Here is a 17,804-nt window from a genome sequence, read left to right on the forward strand (position 1 = left end):
GTGGTGACGATCGTATCGATCTTTCTGAGAGGCTTGAGAAAGCATGAGTCGTTCTCGGGCAATCTGTCGTGCTGCGTCGGCTCGCTCTATGGCATCGCGGACGTATGTGACAGGGGAGCTTGAACCAGCGGGAAGGAGTGTATCAAGAGGCAGAGAGGGTTTCCGTCCATAAAGAAGGTAGAACGGGGAATAGCCTGCGGTGTCATGTCTGGAGGAGTTGTAAGCGAAGGTGACGTAGGGTAACGTTGCGTCCCAGTCACGGTGGTCTGGAGAAACATACATTGACAACATGTCCGTGATAGTGCGATTTAGGCGCTCTGTAAGTCCATTAGTTTGTGGATGGTATGCCGTTGTGAACTTGTGGTTCGTGGAACAGGAACGTACGATATCCTGGACGACGCGAGATAAAAAATATCGGCCTTGGTCAGTAACGAGCTGTCGAGGAGCGCCGTGATGCAATATGATGTCATGTAGCAGAAAGTCGGCGACATCGGTAGCGCAGCTGGTTGGAAGAGCGCGGGTGATCGCATAACGTGTCGCGTAGTCGGTCGCCACGGCAACCCATTTGTTCCCGGATGCAGAAGTGGGAAATGGCCCGAGAAGGTCGAGCCCTACGCGGTAGAATGGTTCAGTAGGGATCTCAATAGGGTTAAGAAGGCCAGCTGGAAGCGATGTTGGTCGTTTTCGACGTTGACAAAGGTCGCAGCTGGCAACATACTTTTGCACCGAGCGATATAGGCGTGGCCAGAAAAAACGGCGCCGGACGCGATCATAAGTGCGAGTGACTCCCAGGTGACCAGCGGCAGGTTCATCGTGAAGCTGTCGGAGAACATCTACACGCAAATGGGAAGGCACGACGAGAAGGCGGTCAGGGTCGTTAGGGCGCATGTTGTGGCGGTAGAGAACTCCTTCATGAAGGAAATACAAGTTCAGAGAAGTGGGTGGAGTAGCGGAACTCAGGCTTTCTATGATGGGAAGTAAATCCGGGTCGCGGCGTTGCTCAGAAGCGATATCAAGAAAGTCTGATATTGATAAGACGCAAGCCTCCGTAGCTCTCTCTGTGGCGTCTGGTGGATCCACTGGATACCGTGACAGGCAGTCGGCGTCTTGATGGAGGTGACCAGATTTATACACGACCGAGAAGGTGTATTCTTGGAGGCGTAGAGACCAACGACCGAGACGTCCCGTGGGATCCTTTAGCGAGGAAAGCCAGCAGAGTGCATGGTGATCAGTTACAACAGTAAAACTGCGGCCGAAGAGGTACGGGCGAAATTTAGCGACAGCCCAAACAAGAGCAAGACACTCTCTTTCGGTGATTGAATAATTCCTCTCGGCAGGGGATAAAAGGCGGCTGGCGTAGGCGATGACACAGTCACGTCCATGCTGACGCTGAGCTAAAACAGCACCAATTCCGTGGCCACTCGCGTCCGTACGAACTTCTGTCGGGGCAGTCTGATCGAAGTGGGCTAATATTGGCGTAGTCGTGAGGGCTGCAATGAGCGCCGAAAATGCAGCACTCTGAGGCGAATTCCAAGTAAATGGGACGTCTTTTTTAAGAAGCTCGGTGAGAGGCCGCGCAATATCGGCGAAATTTCGGATGAAGCGGCGAAAATAGGAGCACAAACCAAGGAAGCTCCGGACATCCTTATGAGAAGAGGGCACGGGAAATTGAGTCAATGCGCGAATTTTGTCCGGATCGGGCTGTACCCCAGATGCGTTAACGAGGTGACCAAGTACAGCTATTTCGCGACGGCCGAAACGGCATTTGGAAGAGTTCAGCTGGAGACCAGCGTTGCGAAATACTTGGAGAATACTGGACAGTCGCTCTAGATGGCTTGCGAACGTCGGTGAAAAAACAATTATATCATCCAAGTAGCATAAGCAAGTGGACCATTTGAAGCCGCGCAGAAGGGAGTCCATCATGCGCTCAAAGGTGGCCGGCGCATTACAAAGCCCAAACGGCATTACTTTAAATTGATATAACCCATCGGGGGTTACAAATGCTGTTTTTTCTCGGTCCCGTGGGTCAACAGCGATCTGCCAATAACCAGATCGAAGGTCAATGGACGAGAAAAACTTTGCGCCATGAAGGCAGTCAAGGGCGTCATCTATTCTTGGTAAAGGGTAAACGTCCTTCTTAGTGACCTTGTTGAGATGTCTATAGTCGACGCAAAACCGCCATGTGTTGTCCTTCTTCTTGACGAGCACTACCGGGGATGCCCACGGACTAGATGAGTGTTCGACGACGCCTTTGGCGAGCATTTTCTCGACCTCTTTCTGGATGACAGAGCGTTCGGCGGCGGAGACGCGGTAAGGGCGGCGATGAATTGGGTTGGCATCGCCGGTGTTGATGTGATGGGTCACAACTGATGTCTGGCCTAAAGGGCGGTTGTCAAGATCGAATATGTCCGCATAGGATGTCAACAGACGGTGGAGGTCTTGTGCTTCGGAGGGCGAAAGATCTGGCGCTATCATTTTGGCAATGTCAATGCTTGACAGGTTGGGCGCAGTGAGCAAGTTGACATGCGGAGTAGGTTGCTGAGCCGACAGTTCAGAAATATCACACTCTTGCAGCGACGACATGACGCCTAGTTTAATACCAGCAGGCAGCACATGCGTGGAGAAACCAAAGTGCAAAAGAGACAGATGGGTCTGATTGTGGCATACTCTCACCACGGTGTGCGGGACAGCAATGGAGTGCTTTAGCACAACGTCGGTAATAGGTGAAACGACATATTCACCATCGCGCACAGGCGGATCACACACGAGCTGCACGTAAGTCGCGGCTTGCGGTGGAAGATGCAGGAACTCGGTGGCACAAAGGCGACTTTGAGCGTCATGGGCAACAGCGGCGCCAAAAGGCAGTTCCAACTGAAGAAGACCTGTCGAGCAGTCGATAAGGGCGGAGTGCGCAGAGAGAAAGTCGAGGCCAAGAATCACGTCATGTGGGCACTGCTCAAGCACGGTGAACAATACGACGGTCTGGCGCCCAGCAATACATACGCGAGAGGTACACATGCCGAGAACGGCAGATGTGCTCCCATCGGCAAGCATTACTGCACACTTAATAGGAGGCGTGATCACTTTTCTGAGTTTAGTACAGAGAGCAGCGCTCATGACTGAAATTTGTGCACCAGTGTCTATCAGGGCTGTAACGGTAACATCATCCACCAAAAGGTCCAAAATATTGCGGCATGTAGGAATCGTCAACAGAGGATTTGCAGAATGGGTCGTTAATGCAGCGTCACCTCCGGGAGCTGCATGGTCTAGTTTCCCGAGGTTGAGGGCCCAGGTCGTGCAGGGGACCTGGATCGAGGAATCATCGGGGAAAAAGATCGGCGGCCTTGGGGTGATGGCGACCGGCTGAACCTTCGGCCCTGAACGTTAGTAGGAGCAGGCTGTGGATCGTACGGAGTAGAAAAGCGGCGAGAACTGCCTTCAAAGCGACGCCATGTCCCAGTGTTCCAAGATGAATTGGATGACCAACGATTGCGACAGTAGCGTGCAATGTGGCCGGCGCGAGAGCAGTGAAAGCAGATTGGTCTATCATTCGACGTTCTCCATTCAGCAGGGTTCCGGTAGCGGGAAGGGTAGCGTGAAGGGTACACCGGAATCTGGTTAACAGAAGCCGAGCTCTCGGTGGTGCGAACAGCGCAAACAGGTGTGATGCCGAGATTTGCTATTTCTTGGCGAACGACGGCTTGGATGAGGGAGACGGTGGATGCGTTGTCTTGAGGACCGTCAGAGGCGATGGCTGCAGGAGCCATTGCTTCGAGTTCGCGACGAACGATTCGGGTGACATTTTCGGACGATGTAGCTTGCGTGAACTTGGGGCTGTCTTCACAGGTCGAAGTGGCTGCAGTGTTAGGCAGACGCGCAAACTGGCGGGTTATGCGACGGTTCTTGGCGTGCTCGAAGCGCTGACACTCCTTCACAACCGCGTCGACGATGGCGCAATCTTTAACGATCAACAGATTGAACGCGTCATCGGCAATTCCCTTCAATATGTGAGCGATTTTGTCAGTTTCGCTCATGTTCTCGTCCACCTTTCGACAGAGGCCCAATACGTCCTGTATGTAAGATACATACGATTCTGTCGATGTCTGCACGCGACATTCCAGGTCTTTCCTTGCGGCCTGCTGTCGCCCAAATGGCCTGCTGAATAACTCGAGAAGCTTCAGTTTGCAAACGTCCCAGCTGGTCAACTCCGACTCATGCGTCTCGTACCAGGTGAGCGCCGTATCCCGCAAGTAAAATACAACGTTGGCCAGCATCAACGTAGGGTCCCACCTATAGTATTCGCTCACGCGCTCGTACAAAGCGACCCAATCTTCAACATTCACCTTGTCCTTGCCTGTGCCCGAGAAGGGTCCGGGGTCTCGTGGAGGCAGGAGAATCAGAGGAGGCAGCTGCTGCTGCTGGTGCTGGTGCTGCTGGTGCTGGTGCTGGTGCTGCTGGTGCTGGTGCTGGTGCTGGTGCTGGTGCTGGTGCTGGTGCTGGTGCTGGTGCTGCTGCTGCTGCTGCTGCTGCTGCTGCTGCAGCTGCGGCTGCTGTTGCTCTTGTGGGTGGGCCTGTTGAGCCATTGCAGAAAAATGAAGGTGGCGACCACTCCGAAGTTCCGTGTTGGTTTGCCGGAAAAGCCAGGTAGGCGTACCCAGCACCTCCACCAATAATCTTACAAGAAAACGTATATTTACAGATATTTACAACGAATACACGCGATCACAATGCCTGGCGCACTGGCGGGCTGGAACCAGTCTCTATCCACTTCGTAGTCTTCCCTTTTAGCCAGGGACCCTCTACCGCTTTATGCCCCAATCCCACTACTGCCTTGTGGCACTATATATATATATATATATATATATATATATATAAATATATATATATATATATATATATATATATATATATATATATATATATATATATATATATATATATATATATATATATATATATAATGAGATATAACAGACAGTAATGCAAAGGAATGTACAGGGGAAGTTATTAACATTAATGGAATGTAAATAAGAAGAAAGAAAAGTGGATGAAAAAATTACCAACTGTAAGCAGGAATCGAACCTACGACCTTCGAATTTTCCGTAATTCGAACCTTCGCGTAATTCGAAGGTCGTAGGTTCGATTCCTGCTTACAGTTGGTAATTTTTTCATCCACTTTTCTGTCTTCTTATTTACATTCCATTAATGTTAATAACTTCCCCTGTACATTCCTTGGCATTACTGTCTGTTATATCTCATTATTATTGTGTTAAAAACACGGAAAAACGAGCCCTTAGGTATACACTTCTTCCCCTTATATATATATATATATATATAAATATAAGAAAAGATTCACGAGCTCAGTGGCAAATTGATGCGCGATAACATTTGCACAAGCGTCAGCACTCCTAATGACGCAACGTCTTCAGTGCATTCGTGCTCCGCAGAAGCTGGAAATATAGTGAATATTTCTAGTGCCACGTTATTGGCTGAGGAATTGAGCGTTCTTTCCCGTGGTTTAAACTTTTGTCCTGCCACTGGAGGATAGATACAATGAATTTCAACTAATCAGTGACTTACACAATTTTGAAAGAAGCATGCGTTTACGCGAATACTTTCATAATCGGCCTCTGTCTATCAAAACAGCGTTTTTTTCTACTAAGCACTGAACTCCCCTTTCCCAAAGGGATAAATGTCTCGATATTTACATCCTAGCAGTGCAGCGAGATGTACTCGAAGCATACAAAAAGCAATCGCCGTTTCACCGCAGCCTAAGCGACAAAGATAAACACGCGATCCGAACCATGGTTTGCCGAGACGACATTGTCATCAAACCGGCTGATAAAGGTGGAACAATCGTAATATTAAATAAGGCTGATTACCTTCGTGAAGCCCACTGCCAATTGAATGACCACACATTTTACAGACATTTGAGCTATGACCCAACCGAGGAATCCAATACCAAAGTAGAATAAACTTTAAAAGAGATTGTACGAAAAAATAAAATTCCAGAAACATCGCTTAAATCTTTAGTTCCCCTGAGTCCGGTAGCTGGTAGATTTTATCCGCTTCCTAAGATTCATAAACAAAACAATCCAGACCAGCCAATAACTTCAGGAATAGGAACCATCACGGGAAGCCTGTCTCGATATGCAGACAGCTTAATTAGTTCCATTCCTCCTAACTTTTCTTCATATGCCAAGTACACTAATCACTTTCTGCGTGACATTGTAAATATGCGTGTTCCGAGTGAGGCTCTTCTGGTCACACTAGATGTGTAGTCACTGTACACAAATATACCCCGTGCGGACGGGATTCATTCTGTACTTCAAGCATAGAATGACTTGGTAAATGACAAACCCATCGACGGTTCCACTTTGGGCACTATTTTAGCACTGATACTCGAGCTTAACAACTTTGAATTTAACAGTGAACATTATGTTCAAACCAGCGGCACCTCGATTGGCGCAAAAATAGGTCTCAGTTATGCGAACATCTTCATGGGCATTCTAAAAAATAACTTTCTCGCCCCTCGTGACCTTGAACCACTTTATTACAAACGCTTCATTGAAGACATTTTCTTAATTTGGCACAATGGGGGAGCGGCATTACAATCTTTTGTTGCAGATTTCAACAACGTAGAACCATACATCTCCTTTTCCCACTCTTATTCACCAGTCATCATAAACTTCCTTGACGTCAGTGTAGCTTTAAGCAATGGTAAACTAATGACGAACCTTTACAGGAAGTTCATTGACCGACAAAGATATCTTCAGTTTAAAAGCAGACATGTCAAACACTGCAAAACAAGTATCCCCTATAGCCAAGCTATCCGTTTTAAAGGAATTTGTTCGGACAACAGGGGATTCACTCGCAACTGTGGCCAGTTCCGTAAAGCATTAACTGAACAACAATATCCTTCACAAATAATCGGCAACGCTCTCCAGCGGGCCAATTGTCTCGATCGGGAAGAGCTCATCGTTATGAACAAACGATCAGCGCCACCTTCCATTCTAACATCGTTCTAACGCATTCTGCATCTATTCCTAACGTGTCGCCTATACTCAGAAAGCGTTACAGCTTAATGAAACAGAGCGATCGCCTTCAAGGACATCTTCACTGAATCACCTCGGGTTGTATCACGAAAATCAAGGAACTTATAATTTTGCGCCACGTGGTAACTTCTTCCAAGACTCGATTAATTGCTCCTGTTGGTTGTCACCACAGTAAAAAAACCGCAATGTAAAGTTTATCCGCACATAACCACTGCGACTGTTGCTAAAAGCACGGCATCTAACTTTTCACTTAGGATTAAAGGGGACTTAAACTGCGATAGCAGCAGCATCATTTACTTACTTGAATGCTCAATCTGCCACATGCAATAAGTCGGTAAAACCGAGACATCCTTTCGTATCCGTTTCAACAATCAAAAATCACACGTAAACAGTTTGCCACATATCCCATTGTCCAAGCATTTTCATCTACCAGGTCATTCGTTTGACAAGATTATGGTGACGCTATTAGAATCAGGCTTTAAATCACACCATGATCGCGAAATTCGAGTATCGTTCTTCATTCACAAATTCAATAGTTTGTTATCCGTCATTAACGAATGCGTAGGCAAAGTGTCATGCCTTTCTACGATGCCCTGACGTCCGCATTTTTGCGAAATATATAAAGAAGCATCTCTAACGTATTCTCTTCTCTCTAAAGGTTATCATATTTTTTTCATGCGTGATCATCGTTCTCAATGGTGAATGTTACAAATGCCTCTTTACATGCCCATAATCTTGTCTATTGTATTATATTTTTTTCTAATCATTTTTTAGTCTAGTCACGACTGTTTAAAAATTTTGTGACACTCACATGCTGATCTCACGTGTTTTGTACTCGCGTGTTCATGCCTGCCCACAATAGCAGCCACATACTCGTATTTCTGTTAATCCTGACGAAGGCCGCGCCACGACTGAAGCGTAGAGTAAAAAACTATCCAATTTTTGTAAGTGTGCTCCTTTATTTAATTATATTTGCACCGGACCCACGGAACTTCTGTATTTGAATCATATATATATATATATATATATATATATATATATATATATATATATATATATATATATGAGATATACCAGACAGTAATGCCAAGGAATGTACAGGGGAAGTTATTAAAACCAATGGAATGTAAATAAGAAGAAAGAAAAGTGGATGAAAAAATTACCAACTGTGAGCAGGAATCGAACCTACGACCTCCGAATTACGCGTTCGATGCTCTAACCACTGAGCTATCACAGCGGCCCTCCCTTCATCCACTTTTTTGGGTTTATCTGTGAATTTAGAAGTAGGAGCGACAGTCAGCGCCATCTATATAAGCCAAATATATATATATATATATATATATATATATATATATATATATATATATATATATATATATATATTGATGACATTGGATGGCGGGTGCGTCGTACGAAATTCTAATTCCTAGAAATTGTGCAGACAAATGGAAGTGCACCCAGAAAAGTTAATTACATCATCATATTGAAGGCTATATTCTGTTAATACCAAACTCAAACATCATGACATGGTACTAATACATTTTAACAGTTCTCTGCAATTATCGGGATGTATGTTTCTACGACATCTCCGCTCCTTGACTCCGTTGGTGATGCTCGTGCGAGGAGCCATTTTGAATGTCTTGGTGTCTGGCGTTATCTAGAAGAGCTATGCCGGCGCAGTCACCAGAATTGATACTGTAGCCTGACGTCACGATAGCGTCAATGTCAGCAAGTGCACCATGAGAAAATTGATCCTAATGTCAAAATAAACGATCAGCGTTTTATGAGATGTGCCCTTTTTTCAGTGCCGTCTGTGTATACTGGAGACTTGTATGGCAAACTTCTGTAGACACGCAGGTTGCGAGAGGTGTGGTCAACTGCAAGGGCGATAAAGTTAACGTGGGTGGCAATAAGTTATTGTAGATCAAACAAAAAACGAAAATCTATAGTTTGTGCCGGTGGTTGACCCCGATAAAAACAACAGAGAATGTTATCAATAACACTTGTAAAAAAAGTTTGAGGACGCTTGGTATTTGCTTCGATTCCCGTAACGCATAATTATTCTCGGTTTGCTCCGTAAACATTTGGTATATCTGTCCATAGATCAGCACTCTGATTATATTATACCCAGTAGCAATGCGCTCAGTTACATTAGAAATGTTCTCACCAGTAAACTTTTTATTACGGCACTGCTAAAGCATGATTCACTCCAATGGGTCAATTGGCCTTTCATATATTGGTGCAGAGGTTGAGGGGACCTCCTTAGCTGCTGGGTTACTCTGGCTGCTGGAAGAGCTTGCAGCGGCCCCTGGTGTGGCCGTCTGGATGAGTGGCAGGGCAGCCTTGGGGAACGCCAATAACAAGAGCTCAGCAAAAATGTCAAATGGTCATTTTGTTTATGTAGGCTTAGAATACCATCTGGTTGGGTTGTATTCCAAGGCACAGTGTGAAGTTCAAGATGTGGACAGCGTGTCTACATCGACTCCTTAACATCGCTGGACTCCAACCATGAGACGTCACGACTCTGGGTTCGGAACATGGTTGATCGTATTGTTCGTGTTTGTAGGAGAAGCCAGCCAACGCTAAACGACTTACTTGCGCTCTTTCCGCGACGATACCGGTCATGTAAATGTCTTCGAGAGTAAAGAAGCACTCGTCGTGAGTAACGTCTTCTAGTGCGGAGATGGCGTCACTCGAAATCAGATATCCCGTGCCCGAGAGGAAGTCCGGATACGTATCTGGCCCGTATTTATCCCTAGACACGTACCACTTGGAAGCTACGGTCCGATGGGGTCGGAAGCCGCGATACAGATAACCCCACATTGAGCGCTTGATTCCTCCCAAACTATTCGCTACTACAGCAAGGTCCCACACACTGAGCAGCACGTCGTCGTCTATCTTGAGCACAAAGCCAGTATCTGAGCACTTTTCTCGGGCCAAGCGGAGCAGCATCACACTCTTGTAAGTAAGGTTCTCGTAGCTGTCGACGAAGTCTCCTTGGACGACGTCGCCGTAAATGTCGTGTTCTGCCAACACCTTCCTCTGTACTTCCTGGTATGCTGTCGCTCCCAACAGAAAAACTACAACGAAGCCCATCTTTAGGGCCGTTCTTCCCCAGGTATCCCGTATCGCCGCTCGACTCTCGAAGTTGTCAGCGCTCGAAACAACGCCTATAAGTATGGTGGTTCGGTTGGCAGTTCGTTCGCAAAATTTTACTTTCGTTTGGTATTGAAACAATACTTCTCTATTATGATCGCCACATCTTGTTGTTGAAGAGGGTAGCATTAACTGATATAGGAAATAGAGGATGCACACAATGATAAGAAACGGTAGCGCCTGCAGTGGTATAAAGTGCCGTCGTGTTCTAAGAAATGGTGCTTTCATGGCAAGATCAACGTACTGCCGATGGGAGCAGCGAAAAACTTGAAAACTATGCGTGTTACTTTTCTATTGCTCTCCTGCTGGCAAATCTTGCTAAACGTGAGCTTTTTGAACTTTTGATTGTAGCAGGTGCTAGCTGAGTGACGTCAGTGTGACGTCTTTTAGTTTGTTTTCTTGCATCAGTGTAAGTATGAGCTGGCAATGAGCTATGAGGTATGACAATGACAATGAGGTATGAGCTGACAATGCTTCGATCTTTTCGTTCGGTGAGTAACCTTTAGGCCGCAGGGTGTTTGGAATGGTAATAGATGTTTGTCATGGTTTTTACACGATAGCGTTTGTGGAATTGACACGAATTGACAGCTACAAGGGGCACCTAATTGTATTTATATATCCTACCAAGATTCCACGGTATAACAGCTCAAACCACGTTCCAACAATCCATGATTTGCACGTTCCAGAGCTGCTTAGGCCACAGCAGCGTCGGTTTAGTGGCGGAAAAATCGCTGCTTGGCGCGGCCACTAACGACGATGAGGGTGTGCCAGGCAAAGAATATGGGAAGAATGCAGAAGCGTATACTTTCTACAAATGTACTCCTAGACGTTGAAAGAAAGAAACTGCAGTGCTGTTTGACTACTCCGGCGTTGCTCGGTAAAACATGCATGGTTTGGAGATGCCCAGATGCTTACACACCACAACGCGAAGCTTACGGTGTGTCCACCGCACCGGTGTAGAGGCTAAGATGCCTGCCTGGTTGCAGGCCCGAAGTTCGCGGGTTCAGTCCCAGCTACGGCAGTCGCATTTCTGTGGAGGCGAATTGAATGCTAGAGATCTCAGTGTCCTGTGTTATTTTAGGACCCATTAAAGACTACCAGATGGCCAACAATTACTGAGCCTTCTACAAAGTTGTCTCTCATTTTCATGTCAAATATTTGGGATGTAAAACCTCCGTTATTATGATATTAGCGAAAGTTGATAGAACCCACACCGACGGTCAATCGAAAGTGGTTACAGCATTTTTAAACGTCCTGAATTCTGGTTATTAGGCTGATTAATATAAGTCTGAGCACACGGTTTAGTTGCACTGTTGAAGTTTATTATGATCATAAAACAACTACGGCTAGCCAGCCAGCGTACCTTAATACGTAACCAACATTTTGTCGACTATTGGCCATCCATAACTAATTGAAATTTCTTCAATATCATTTAAGGGACACCAACTGAAGAGAAGAAGCGTAAATTTAAGGGATCGCTTCCTTTGTTAGACATGATAACGTTGAGAACAGGAAGAAAAATATAGCGGATGTTATTAGAGGTAATTGTAATATATACGTGAAGCAAAAAAAGTGAACGAAAAAATAACTTGCCGCGGGGCAGTTTTTCTTCAACCTCTCTTCATTCAGAGTTATTTTAAAATTACTGCTAATAACATACCCTATAATTTCTTAATTTCTTGGGCACCATTGTCGGGTTGTTCTTATTATTAGATGCTGAAGTAACATTTAATGTTTTTAAACCGTTTTTAACGTCGTGAATATTAGGTATCAGGTTCATTATCACAAGGAGACTAAACACCATATTTGGTTGCGTTGTTCAAGCTTACTGTAATAATTCACACAGGCCAAATTTTTAGGCATTTTGGAAGCACCTTTCAAGCGCAGGAATAGGAAGGCAAAAGACACTTCAAGCCTCAAATGTCCGTAATCTTAGGCAAAGTAAGCGTAGACATCTAAGCAATTTGCAAAGCGAAACTGTGCGCCTCATTTATCTGTGACAGGCCAGCGAGAGAGAGAGAGAAATAAACGTTTATTTTCGAAACAGTGCGCCGGGAAATGACTGGTGTCACGCTGAGGTGGGAGGGCTCCTTAGTCCAGGAACCCTCTGGCTTCTACTGTCCTGTTGGCCCTGGCGACGAGTTGTTGTTGGTCTGCAGGTCCTCGAGCGTGAGCTTCGCCTCCCACATTATGGCGAATTTTCTGCAATTTTTTTATGGTAGCACAAAGGAGCTAACGGTTCAACATAGCCATGCAATTGTCTTTCTTCAGGCACAATTCGCAGAATGCGATCTCTCCACTATAGCAATACCAAAAAAGAGCACGTTTCGCCGGGGTTCGTGTCAGCGTTGTCCGTGAGCGATAATTTTGAGTAGATTGAAATAAAGCAGGGAAAAATATTTTGTTCAAGAGGGCATTTAACGCAGGACGTCTGCGTGAAAAGCAAGTTTTCTATCACATAGCCACGTCTGAGCTCAATATTTCTGAACGAAAAAAAATATGAATGTAATGTAGTGCAAGGAGGGGTCATTAACCCATGTTATCTTCAGTGGCAGAAGCGCAGAATCATACCGACCGTCAGAACATGTCAATTTCGCAACGGGTGGTTTTATTAAGGGCCTACTAATTACAAAGCACACAGGCGTAACTATTTTCAACTATCAATAACTGTATCAACAACATGTGCCATTGTTGCATAGTTACGCTTGTTGTCCTACAAACACGGGGTGGGCACTTGGTCAACTCGCAAAAGGACGCGTTATGTCGTAATGGGAACTTTCCGACTGTACTTATAATAGATTTTCAAGAATATGGTCGATAGTTTGACAATCCATATTTTTAGTAAGATGAACTGGCGCTCTTTGGCCATGAAATGGCCCTTGCGCAACAAAACAACAGATACATTATTGATGGTTTGTCAAATGATTATCTGATCGGGGAGAAGCTTGAAGAACCAACGATATGAATGAGTTCTGACCAAAATAAAAAATGGCAGCATATCCACGGAGTGAATGATGGAGAGTGGGGCGAAGCATCCGTCCGTCCCTTCGTTCTTGCTTCCGTCCTTCACGCCTCCGTCTGTGTGATCGTCCATGCGTCCATCCGCCCATACGTGCGTGCGTCTGTTCATGCGTCCGCACGTCCATCCGTGCGTCCATCCCTGCGTTTGTCCAAGCATCCGCCCCTGCGTCCATTCATGCGTCCATCCGTCGGTGCATGCCCCGCCGCGGTGGTCTAGTGGCTAAGGTACTCGGCTGCTGACCCGCAGGTCGCGGGTTCAAATCCCGGCTGCGGCGGCTGCATTTCCGATGGAGGCGGAAATGTCGAGGCCCGTGTGCTCAGATTTGGGTGCACGTTAAAGAACCCCTGGTGGTCAAAATTTCCGGAGCCCTCCACTACGGCGTCTCTCACATTCATATGGTGGTTTTGGGACGTTAAACCCCACAAATCAATCAATCCGTCGGTGCAGCCATCCGTGAGTTCGTCCATGCATCTGTCCGTGTGTCCAGTCGTCCATCTATTCAACACTCCAAGTACCACCATCTCGCATCTTTTCTTCATATGGATGGATGACTAGATGGATGGATATGGCTGTACCCTTTAGATCGGGCGGTGGCTCGTGCCACCAAGCCGTAATACTTGTTGAACCAAAAAGTAGATTTATTTTTTCCCCTTTTAAAAAGTGAGGTTTAGGATTCGTACTTTGCAGTGAAGCGTTTAATTCTCACTCGTGCCTTGACTTTAGCCACCAACCATATAACCTCTTTCTAGTTAATTCTACATGCTTAAAGTCTATTTTGCCCTCCCTGTCCCTAAACCCAACTGCTTTGAAAAACTCTGCGCCATCATCCTGAACTATAGGGCGAAGCCCTTCACAAAACATTATCAAGTGTTCGGCGGTTTCATCTTCCTCTCCACACGCACTGCTTCCCGTGTCTACCCCTTCGTATTTGGTTCGATATGTCTTGGTTCGCAATACTCCAGTCCTGGCCTCAAACTGTAGAGAACTACCCCGAGTATTATCATAGATCCTTTCCTTGGCAATTTCCTGCCTAAAAGTTTGATAGACTTCTAGTGCGGACTTCTTAATCATGTCGATTCTCCACATATCGGTCTCAGCTTCCTTCACAATCTTCTTAATCGATAACTCTTTTTGGTTTGGCCCCCTGCTGTTTTCTATGTATTTACCAGTCAATCTTCTGGTTCGCTTCCTCCATTTTGTATCGACATTCTTCATGTACAAGTAGCTGAATACCTTCCTAGCCCAGCGCTCCTCCCCCATTTCCCTCAATAGCTTCTCAAGTTTTATCTTGCTGCTAGCTTCCCTGCCCTCAAATGATGTCCATCCCATATCACCTTGTACTCCCTGATTTGATGTATTCCCGTGAGCTCCTAAGGCAAGCCGACCTATTCCACGTTGCTTAATTTCTAATCTTGCTTGAACTTCTGTACTCATGCACAAGACCGCATTGCCGAAAGTCAGACCAGGAACCATGACCCCTTTGCATATTCCTCTGACAACATCAGACCTGTTGTAATTCCACAGTGCCCTGTTTTTCATTACCGCTGCATTCCTGTTACCTTTAGGCGTCACGTATATTTCGTGTTCCCTTAGGTACTCGGCCCCATTGCTTATCCATACGCCCAGATATTTGTATTTATCTGTTATCTCTAGCGTGACCTCCTGTATTTTAAGCTCACTACCTTCATTGTCATTAAAAATCATGACTGCTGATTTTTCGTTACTGAATCTGAAATCTAACGTATCTTCCTCATTACCGCAGATGTCCACATATATCTGCAAATCTTCCTTGTTGTCGGTCACTAGCACTATATCATCTGCGTACATCAATGCTGGTAGTGCCTGTTCAATGAGGTTTCTTTGTTTGACGAAAGAAAGGTTGAAGCCCAGTCTACTTCTCTCTAATTTGGCCTCTAATCCTTGTAGGTACATCATGAATAATAAGGGTGACAGGGGACACCCCTGCCTAAGCCCCCGTTTGACCTCTGCAGGCTTGGATACCTGTTTTTCCCACTTTATAACTACCTTGTTACCTTTATAGATATCCTTTAAAAGATTAGTGACTACATGTTGCACGCCTAGTGTGTCCATTATTCCCCACAATTCCTCTTGAACCACGCTAGCGTACGCTTCCATGATATTCAAAAATGCTAGCCACAGGGGCCTGTGTTCCTTTTCTGATATTTCGGTGCACTGCGTCAGTGAGAACAGATTGTCTTCCAACCTCCTGTGTTTCCGAAACCCATTCTGCAGTTCCCCCAGAACGCCCTCATCCTCTATCCATGCCTGCAGTCTTTCCTTTATATGGATGAATGGATGGATGGAAATGGCTGTACCCTTTAGATCGGGCGGTGGCTAGTGCCTCCAAGCCATAATACTTAATGAACCAAAAACTATTTTCATTTTTTTTTCTTAAAAAGTGAGTTTGAAGATTCGTACTTTGCAGTGAAGAGTTTAATTTTCACTCGTGCCTTGGCTTTAGCGACCAATCAGATAACCTCCTTCTAGTTAAGTCTACCCGCTTAAAGTCTATTTTGCCCTCCCGGTCCCCAAACCACAGTGCTTTGAAAAACTCTGCGCCATCATCCTAACTATAGGGTGAAGCCCTTTACAGAACATTATCAAGTGTTCGGCAGTTTCTTCTTCCTCTCCATGCGCACTGCATACTGTGTCTACCACTTCGTATTTGGCCCGATATGTCTTGGTTCGCAGTACTCCCATCCTGGCCTCAAACAGTAGAGAACGACCCCGAGTAGTATCATAGATCCTTTCCTTGGCAATTTCCTGCTTAAAAGTTCGATAGATCTCGAGTGCGGACTTCTTAATCATGCCCATTTTCCAGATGTCAGTGTCCGTTTCCTTCACTTTCTTCTTAACCGATACTTCTGTTTGGTTTGGCCACCTGCTGTTTGCTAAGTATTTAGCAGTCAACTTCCTGGTTCGCTTCCTCCATTTTGTATCGACATTCTTCAGGTACAAGTAGCTGAAAACCTTCCTAGCCCAACGCTCCTCCCCCATTTCTCTCAATCGATTCTCAAATTTTATCTTGCTGCTAGCTTCCCTGCCCTCAAATGATGTCCATCCCATATTACCTTGTACTCCCTAATTTGGTGTATTCCAGTGAGCTCCTAAAGCAAGCCTACCTATTCCACGTTGCTTAATTTCTAGTCTTGCTTGAACTTCTGATCTCATGCACAAGACCGCATTGCCGAACGTCAGCCCAGGAACCATGACCCCTTTCCATATTCCTATCACAACATCATACCTATTGTAATTCCACAGTGACCTATTTTTCATCACTGCTGCATTCCTGTTACCGTCAGTCGTCACGTATATTTCGTGTTCCCTCAGGTACTCGGTCCCATTGCTTATCCATACGCCCAGATATTTGTATTTATCTGTTATCTCTAGCGTGACCCCCTGTATTCTAAGCTCACTACCTTCGTTGTCATTGAAAATCATGACTGCTGATTTTTCCTTACTGAATCTAAATCTAACCTATCTTCCTCATTACCTTGTTGTTCTTCCTTGTTGTTGGCCATTAGCACTATATCATCTGCGTACATTAATGCTGATAGTGCCTGATCAATAAGTTTTCCTTGTTTGACTAAAGAGAGGTTGAAGCCCGGTCCTCTTCTCTCTAATTTTGCCTCTAATCCTTGTAGGTATATCATGAATAATAAGGGTGACAGGGGGCACCCCTGCCTAAGCCCCCGTTTTACCTCTGCAGGCTTGGATACCTGTTTTTCCCACTTTATAACTACCTTGTTACCTTTATAGATACACTTTAAAAAATTAGTGACTACATGTTCCACGCCTAGTGTGTCCAGTATTCCCCACAATTCCTCTTGAACCACGCTATCGTACGCTCCCTTGATATCCAAAAATGCTAGCCAAAGGGGCCTGTGTTCCTTTTCTGCTATTTCGATGCACTGCGTCAGTGAGAACAGATTGTCTTCTAACCTCCTGTGTTTCCGAAACCCATTCTACAGTTCCCCCAGCACCCACTCATCCTCTATCCATGTCTGCAGTCTTTCCTTTATAATCTGCATCGCCAGCCTGTAGACCACTGATGTCATTGTCATAGGACGGTAGTTGTTTATGTCAGCTTTGTCCCCCTTTCCTTTATAGATCATGCTCATCCTGCTAAGTTTCCATCCATCGGGAACTTCACCATCGATTATTATTCTGCTCACTGCCTCTCTCAAAGCCTGCTTAGACTTCAGACCTAATGTCTTTATCAGCCTAATTGGAGTGCCATCTGGGCTTGTTGATGTACTACTAGGAACCCTTTTCTCAGCCCTTTCCCACTCTCGCGAAAATGGAGCCATTGCACCACTTGATTCCTCCTTGTCTATTGTGGTGCATAAAGTACTTCTTTACTGAAATTTTTCTGTCATCCTTGTTCTTATATATTCAATAGCTTCGTCCCCTTCTAGCCTAGCACCTTGGGCTGTAGTTATAAAACTCTGCTCTAGGCTCGTCTCATTTTTTAGGGAGTTTAGATGGTTCCAAAATTTCGCAGCTGCCTTTCTATCTTTTTTATGTACTTTTGCCAGCCACTGAGCTCC

General features: G+C 45.5%; 1 long non-coding RNA gene across 2 annotated transcripts in view; it reads right to left on the bottom strand.

The window, feature by feature from the left end:
- LOC142774428 (uncharacterized) overlaps window positions 1-17,804 on the bottom strand; it is a 55,087-nt gene that overhangs the window by 12,754 nt on the left and 24,529 nt on the right. The window lies entirely within an intron of this gene.

Source organism: Rhipicephalus microplus, chromosome 10 (assembly GCF_043290135.1).
Source record: "Rhipicephalus microplus isolate Deutch F79 chromosome 10, USDA_Rmic, whole genome shotgun sequence".
NCBI classification, from domain to species: Eukaryota; Metazoa; Arthropoda; class Arachnida; order Ixodida; family Ixodidae; genus Rhipicephalus; species Rhipicephalus microplus.